The sequence below is a fragment of the Oryctolagus cuniculus genome, chromosome 8 (assembly GCF_051225735.1).
Source record: "Oryctolagus cuniculus isolate XC-2025 breed Fujian yellow rabbit chromosome 8, ASM5122573v1, whole genome shotgun sequence".
NCBI classification, from domain to species: Eukaryota; Metazoa; Chordata; class Mammalia; order Lagomorpha; family Leporidae; genus Oryctolagus; species Oryctolagus cuniculus.
In genome coordinates, this window is record NC_142874.1 from 54268871 (window position 1) to 54277563 (window position 8693).

Consider the following 8693-nt stretch of genomic DNA (forward strand, 5'->3'; position numbering starts at 1 on the left):
GTGGGGCTGGCTGCATGGTGTGTGGAGGAGGTTGACTGTGTCAGGGCAGCCCTCCAGGCCACAGAGATATGGGGTCCCCCTGACCATTCAGGGACATGTGTGGCTCACAGCCTGGAGCCCTGGTGGCGCACCCTCTGACACCTGCCATGTAAACAGATTGCTGATGCACATCTGGGCACTAGGGCGTGCGTTTCATGAGCCACACTTATTTTCCAGTCTAACGGCACTACTTCTTTTATCTGCTTTTCTTCATTGAATGATCTCCAGAGTAAAAGTTTTTTGGTTTGACAAACTTGGGAGAACTCCATGTTTATCAGAAGTTTTTTTTTTATCTTAAAGCCCTGTCCTTTTAAGAAAATTGGGCAGTTTGAAGAGTTAATAAATAGTAGGTAACTGCTTAAAATATCTGCAGCCACTGTTTTTGAAAGTTAGATTACCTTGCTACTATGTGATAAGCAGTCACCTAGGTTTACTAATTCAGTACGTTCCATACTCCAGGCAGGAAGAAATGTCCCTTGTAATTCTCCATGGAGAAGGCTTTTCTCACTTTTCCCTTTCCTCCCCTGCCTCCAAAGGTAGAATGTTTAAGGTGAATTGACTAAGAAAATAAATTGTTAGCAGCATTTTGGAAAAGGGATTGTTATGGTAAGAAAAGTGTCTGTTCTTCACATAGAAACTTGCTGTTTACATGTGGGCTTAGAGGTTAGACATATATAAGCCAAATCTTAAGCACTAATAAAATATCATTAAGACTCCCCTACTCCAAAATCTTAAAGTAAAACTAAGTACTGTCCCTTCTCTGCTAGGTAAAGTCATCAAAGTTGAGTTTTGGGGCCTGTATAATTCTTACACATTGTTGAAGGGGATCATGATTTAATCTGCTTCCCTTAATTCTATTTAAAAATAGTTTGATATTTTCATCATGCACACCTCACTTTCAAAATGTTTTGACATATCTTTTTGTCCCTCAGTTATCTTAAAGTATTTTTCCAAACATGAGCAGATCTTACAAAACTGCTGTGGATTTATGAACATGCTCAACAAAATACAGTCAAGTAGGTTCCTTAACATTTATGCTTGTAAACATTTATATTGCTGGATTTCACTCTAATTGATAATGTACTTGATAGCAAATAGCCTATCTTTATGTAAAATTTCTTAGTTCTAATTTTTGAATGGTTAAGATATTTTACTCACTACAAAGAGAATAAAGGGAAGAACCAATGTGACTATACTAACAAATATGAATATCGTTACATTTCCACTTTGAATGGATGCTCACATTTAAAAAACATTTCTTCCATATGGAAAACATAGATACGTGTGTATATATAGGTATACTTATCAGTGGTACCAATTTCTCATCACCCCAGTCAAAACATGTGACTTAAATTTGTTTCTTCTACTGAGTGCCACATATGCAGTTAGAATAAAGTGAAACGAGCCCCTTTTCACTAAAGTCTGTAACTAACCAAAGTCCTCATATTTGTAGCCCACATTAATTTTTTCAGTTATTTAGTTGAGTTGATACCTTTACCATATACATATAAAGTTACCTTTTGCACTGGAAAACAAGATTTTTGAAATGCGGAAGCAACACCTTTGACTGTTTCCATACAGTCTTAGTTGAAAAGAATTTCTCTTGGATAATCCAAGTTGTTTATTTTTTTACACCATCGAGCCATTTGCTCTGCCTGTGGTAAGCCCAGACCTAGGATACATAAATAACAGTGTTGTGTGAAGATACATTCTATCCCAAGTGAATGTAGCTTAAACTGATAAGATTCCTGCCATTCTAGATTCCTTGAAATCTAGGAAAGTATCTTGGATGTCAGCTTCCTCAGGGTGGGGGTTTTGTCTATTTCCTTATTTCTATATCTTTGCCTCTTGGCAGGTACTCAGTTTACAAGAGGGTACTTTAAAAAGTTCTTGGGAAAATGGAATTAAGGGATAAGTTTATTTTGGGGCACATGTTTTGAAATCCATGCATAGTTTTTCATAATGTATATTTCCCATCAGCTTTTTGAAATACTCTTGTACATGTTGAATTAAATAAATGTAGTTAAATCTTGTGCCCAGATCACGGAGAATAATTTCCTTGTCTTAGAGAGAACTTCATAGTAAAATGTTTATAAAGTATTGTAACATTTGTGATAGTTGAGTAAGAGAATTGACCAGTGTAATGATTCTTAACCATTGGTCAGCATGGCTAATTGCAGACAAAAGAATTTCAGAAGAAAAAATCTCTTGATACCCAGAATAAGAGGCCAAGGACAAAGCCTGGGAGGATGCATTCTACGCTAAACAGTGGTGCAGACTAGAGAAAGTGGGTCAGGATCAGGAACACATGTGAGGAGGGTTGAGCAGAGCTCCTTCTATAGAAAGCGGTAAGGGCTGTGTGAGCCCTGGGCTAATTGGTCTCTGTCTTCCTGGCAATTCCCATTTAGTGAACCAACATTCTAGTGACCAAAATACATATTACCTGTAGCAAAAAGCAGAAACTGATGTTTTAGCCAGCATTACCTACAGTCAGATTTGGGCATGTAGATGCTATGTACAGTGGCGCAAATACATATTATAATTGTATTTGGTTGTCTATCATTGTAGTACATTCAGAACCCAAATTTGCAGTAATAACTATAATATTAAATCATAATTTGAAAGCTATTGGAATTTATGGAAAGATGATCACTTTAGACATTCAAAGAATTTTAGGTTAAGCCAAATATGCAAATTATAATTTACGAACAATTTCACCACCCTTTTGCTGTCAGATTAATTGGTAAAGAGAGGAAGGTTTGTGCTATAAGGAAGGTGGATCTAAGTAGGTGAATCTAACCTGCAAAGCTTGCTGTACTGGGAGCTGATAGAAATTTCTGCTTTATCTCAAGGAGTCAGTTGAGTACCAGGTTAATGTTTGTGTGCCTGTGTGTACAGGTTGTTTACAGATATAGATTCAGCTCTTATTTCCATTCTCACAAATTGTATTTGTTTATTGGAGTGAGACACACTGAGATTATCTAGAAGATGAACTATGTATATTCGGTATCTGAAAATCAATATGTAGGCAGGCTTTTTCCTTGTGAGGGGGGAAAAAAAAAGTAAGATCTTCCTTTAGCATTTTCATCTCTGATCTGCCCATAGTTACACTCCGTTGTTCCTTCAGGGACCAGTATCATAAGGGAATGATAGGCAGTAAACTGTGTTCCTAATAAACCTACTTTATTTGTAAGAATGTTTGGTCAGAAAACATTTGGGCCTTACCATGTGATATGCTTCTGAAAGGTCAGCAACCTGTAAACACCAAGCAAAAACATTTTAAAAATTTTTCTAACTCTGGGACTAGCCTAAGGTAAATATCACAAATATTAATCCTAGTCGTTTGGAATCTCTTTCCTCAGCAGTATAAATTGACTTAACACCACCCAGCAATGCCATTTCTTCCTGATGAAAAATTCGCTTTGACAGTGGAGCCAAATAAATGACTGTGAATTACTGAATTCCATGACCTCAAGGGCCTTGTCTTTAAAAAGATAGAAGTTTTTAGTGTAAGAGCAGGGAGGCAGTTTCAGTGGCTGGAAGCCGCTGGCTGCTCCAGGATGGTCTGGGAGAAGGCTCAGGAGGGAGTGGGATTCCCCCCCCCCCCCCCCCCCCCCCGCAAGACCAGTGGTTTCCCCCCCACCCAAGCTCTCACAGCAGGAGAGTGCTCCCAGGCTATGCTGGGTGGGTGGCTTTGGAATAGAACCTGATCTTTCCCCTCTGCCTTTTGTTCCAAACAGTGAATGTAAAATGAGTAAGAAGGCAAAAGAATCCGATTCAGGAACCTCTTTGCAATGGTCACTTCTCTTTCTAGACCTCTCACAAATCCCTCTCACATACAATCAAGTAGAGAGATGGCTACGCTCCATTTGCCTCACTTTTTGTGCTCCTACTATTATTTTAGCTTCTAGAAATTGGCGTTACCAAGAATCCCAGGAAGTGAAAGCTGTAAGGATTAGGACTTCTAAGAAGCAGCTAGGAAGCCAGGTTTTTTCTTTTGTTTTGACTTGGGTTCTCTGTGAGTTGAGTGCACACTGTCTTCCTCAAGCTGGTAATGGATTTTTAGGGACTGTGAGGGCTTTCACTTTTTATCTCATATTTTCTTTTTATTGCTAATCTCCTTTAACTCTGACTTCTCTCTATAGAGATTCATACTCTCTGCAGTAAGGATTTATGAACAGGTTTATTCAAACAAAATACAGATAAGATCCTGATGAGTTTTCTTCATAGAAAGTTTGCCCCAGGAATATATAGAGGGGCAGCCTATATTATAGGATATGTGAACTTCCAAATTTTCTTCTCAACACTATCACCTCTATCCCATTTTACCACCACCTTTGTGATGTATTTTATATCTCAGGAATAGCCAGGTTTATATTGACTTTTTTTTTTAAAGATTTATTTTATTTATTTGAAAGACAGCGTTATAGAGAGAGGTAGAGACAGAGAGAGTGGTCTTCCATCTGCTGGTTCACTCCCCAGATGGCCACAATGGCTGGAGCTGCGCTGATCCGAAGCCAAGAGCCAGGAGCTTCTTCTGGGTCTCTGATGTGGGTGCAGGGGCCCAAGGACTTGGGCCATCTTCTACTGTTATCCCAGGCCATAGCAGAGAGCTGAATCAGCAGAGGAGCAGCCAGGACTAGAACCAGTGCCCATATGGGATGCCAGCACTTCAGGCCAGGGCTTTAACCCACTGTGCCACAGCACCAGCCCCTATATGACTTGCGTATGATACCCACCTCAAGGAGTTGTTGGAAAGACTAAATGAGTTAAGATGTGGGTACTTTTACAAAGTGTGTCAAAAATTGAGTTAAAAGATCAGATTCTGGGGCAAAAAACTTTGGGAACTAAATGTACAAATGTAGAAATATTTCTTATAGGATTGAGTATATAGATACTTGGATCTACTTTGCTTTTTTGAATTAGTATACTCTGAAGGTCATGCTATAATTGTACATAGAGATACTAAAAGTCTTTAAAGGAAATGCATATTATGAAAAAACTCTTCATGGATTTCAAAATTATTGCCACCAAAATAAGCTTATCTTTCAATTTTAGTTTCCAAAGAGCTTTTCTTTTGTTCCTATAAAGATATATGTATTTATTTAAAAGGCAGAGTTATAGAGATAGAGGGAAAGACGCAGCGAGAGAGATCTTCCTTCCACTGGTTCGGTCCCTAATACAATGGCCAGGGCTGGGCCAAGCCAAAGCCAGTTGCCTGAAACTCCATTGAGTTCTCCCACATGGGTGGCAGGGGCCCAGGTATCTGCCTGTGTTCTGCTGCCCAGGCACATTAGCAGGGAACCGAGTCAGAAGTGGAGCAGCGGGGACTGGCACTGGCTCTCATATGGAATGCTGGTGTCACAGGCTGCAGCTTAACGGCCACAATGCCAGCTCCTCCCATGAAGTTTCTGAAGTGCTGCCATGTGTGTGAGACACTTAGATTAGTGCCTGGCACAGGGTGAGCTCCACTTAAGTGCTTACTGTTGTTATTATTATTATACCTCCTGTTTTATTGTTTTCAGTTGATAGAAGAATAGAGAATATTTTTTTCCAATTGGTTCCTAGCTCTGATAGGGTCAAAGCTACCTGCAGTTGGACCTTCAAGCATCAAGAGAAGTACTTCAGTTGAATGAGAACACATGTCAGCCAACCACCTTGTTCTCTGCTCTGTTCAGAGGCCTTGGACTATTCCCTAGTTTACTTCCAGTCTACCCTGATACCAACTGGGAGAGGAGAGGGCTACTGTCCCCCTGCCTCCTTCCACTCCCCCTCTCCCGGTTGGTACCTTAAAATTTAGGACAAGCTAGGAGATTCTTCTTTGCACCTCGATGTTCCTGTAAGAAGTAGTCAGCTTATTCCACGAGGTCCACTTATAGCTGGAAAACCCTAGATTGGAATGTGATCTTCACGTGGCAGCCACTAAGCAAAAGATGCATCTTTCACCCCTGTCACTCAAGGTCAGGAGACTGGATGATGTCTGTTTACCCACCTGGTGCTTTAAAGCTGACCCGCGTTTCCCACACGATGTCTTGAGTTTGAATTATGTCACAGGGTAATGTCTTTACCACCCTTGGGGGAGCTGATTTGGGAGAGATCAGATTTCATCAGGTGACTGACAAGATTTTACTCCCTCTGACAGTGCATAAAAACAATTAAGCTTTAAGTGCATCTTTCCTGCAGACTGGCTCATGTGTGCATATTAAAATTTTTTTCAGAGACCTATGAAATGTTTATGGCGCTCATTACTAAAGTTCATCTCCAGGATGTATGCTTTTCTGTTTTCCCTTTCTAATCTCCTTTTGGGAGGATGGAGGGTGGGTGGAAATCAATTTTCTCAGCCAGATCTGCATTTCTCCTGTTAGAAAAGATGCTCATTTTAATTTGTTGTGTGATGGTATTGAAATATTTTTCCAGTCTGTTGTTATTTAAAAGAGCAAGCCCTGTTGCTGTCACCATCTATTGCCTGGGGTGTTATTTAGCAAGTGCTTTCCTTAGAAACACAAAGAGGATTTAAAAAGATCCACTCCTGGAGTGATCGTGTCTCCCACAGCCAAGCGTGGCTGCCCAGCAGCTGCCTGGTATTTTCCCGTGTGGGGTTTTGATCTCCGTTCCTGTGAGCTGATTGGTTTCCCCGAATGTCTTCCCGGGTAAGGAAGATTTCACACATATTGTTTGCCAAATCCCCAATCCGTTTTTCTGTCAAAAGTGATCAGGAATCGTTCTTGAATTGCCTTGTTCTAGATACTTCTTGGGACAGAGGAGAGGTGAACCCTTAAAATGTCCACCCTGCACGTAAGCTCGGCGGGAGAAGAGTGGCCGTGAGCCCAGCTCCCTGGCCATGGTTAGAGCCCGGGCCTCCTGCTTCCACAGCCCCTACCAACACTGACAAGGGACGTTTTTCTCTCTGTGTCGTTTGAACATGCGCCGATTTCTTTCAGCTACTTCGCTGACTTCTTTCCCTCTTATTTATTTTTTATTTCGCGAGAAATTCCAAACTCGAAAAGAACCCAGATTCGCTGGGTGTGTCGTTGTGCAACTGGTGCAAGACACTGGGCAGTGTGGCAGCGGATAGGTGGGGGTTTGCTTTATCTTCCCAAACAAAACCCCGATCCAAGGCGGCAGTGACCCCTTCCCGCTAGCTCGGAGAGGCTTGCGTCCCCCGCGCGGAGCAGCTGCTGCGGGCCCCCAGCGCGCCAGGAGCGTGCGCGGGGCCGCGGCTCCCCGTGCGCCCTTTGCTGCTTCATTGTCCCGCCGTGGGTCCCACGATGTTCTTTGTCTGCAGTGGTTGGCTGTGTCACAGGCTCTGAGCCGGCGCCCGCAGCCTCGCTCTTCTTCGCGTTTCCTTTCTTCCCTTCCTCGCTGCGCCCTCCTCCTCCTCCTTCCCCGCCCTGAGCCCCTTTCATTTCTTACTGGTTTATGATTCAGGGAATTTGAGATCATTTGGGTGAAGTTAGTGATCCCAAGTAGGGTTTCCAATGAGTTTCAGAGAAGTGGGGAAGCAAGACCCGATGCCTTTCAAATTGTCAGTGCATCTGTGTGGGTCTGGGAGTTGTGTTCTGCATGGAACAGTTTCCAAGGGAGGGGAAAAAAAAAGACCCCGACAACAAGAACAACAAAAATCTGGCTACTGGGAAGCCGAGGGCCAGAGGGGCAGGGCCAGTGCTCCCCGGTGCCCCTGCGGCTGCACATTCCAGATCAGCCAGAAGCTGTGCAGTGCAGTGGCAGCCCCTCCCCCAATATTCTGAGCTATTGAGAGAGCTGCTGGTGTCCCCTGGCTTCTGTGCCATTGTTAATATGAGAGGAAATGTGACAACAAATGCCTTGTGAATTTAAATGGCCAGGTACAATGTTCAGAAAAGCTTCTGAAATAAACACGCTAATCCACAGTCTGCCTTGTGCAAAGTAGAGCGTTAATGGCTTGGTGGGGCTTTACTCTGAAGAGCCCATTTGCAGTCTCGCTCTCGTCTTTTCTTCCATTACCTGTAGCTTACAGTGCTTTTTAAGTGATTCTCTGGCTTATGCTGAGGAGGGGAGCAGGCAGGGGAGAAAGGTTGGGTTGACAAAGCTCTTAGAGGCATCTCTAATTTATACAGAAACTTTCCTTGGGGGGGACTTAAAAGCACTTCACATAGGAACTCACAGAACCAGGACAGACTCCATTCAAGGAGCTGAGCCCGTTATTGTTGTGGATGTGGAATGGGAACGTGGCAGACGTTTGGGGAAGTTTTCTAGGAGGCAGAGCCTTGTGTGGCCAAGCTAGGACCCGAATCTGGTGCGCTATCAGGATTCCTTCAGGGGCACACCTTAGCATCTCAGACCCCTTTGGAAAATGTCACCCCCGAATGGTATCATCCCCACTTTAAAATGAGGAATACCCAAGCCCTATGTTAACCCTTTGTGACAAAGCCAGTGAGGAGGACACTGTCTTCACAGCCTTTCTAAGGTATTGGAAGGGAATCACATTGACCATAAGGACATTAGTGCCTTGGCACCTGACATGCCAGGGTCCTGGCTTCCGCTTCTCCTTCCTGCACTGGCACCCTTAATACCACCTGAATCCTCTGTTCCTTATTTCCAAGAGGTATCCTGTGTTTCTTTCCCTAGGTCTTTCTCTCCCAGGATATCTGAAACTGTCTGAGAGCTCCTTCTAG

The 8693-nt window shown here is 42.9% G+C and overlaps 1 protein-coding gene across 1 annotated transcript in view; it reads left to right on the plus strand.

Annotated features, from left to right (window-relative positions):
* MAML3 (mastermind like transcriptional coactivator 3) overlaps window positions 1-8693 on the plus strand; it is a 474643-nt gene that overhangs the window by 157519 nt on the left and 308431 nt on the right. The window lies entirely within an intron of this gene.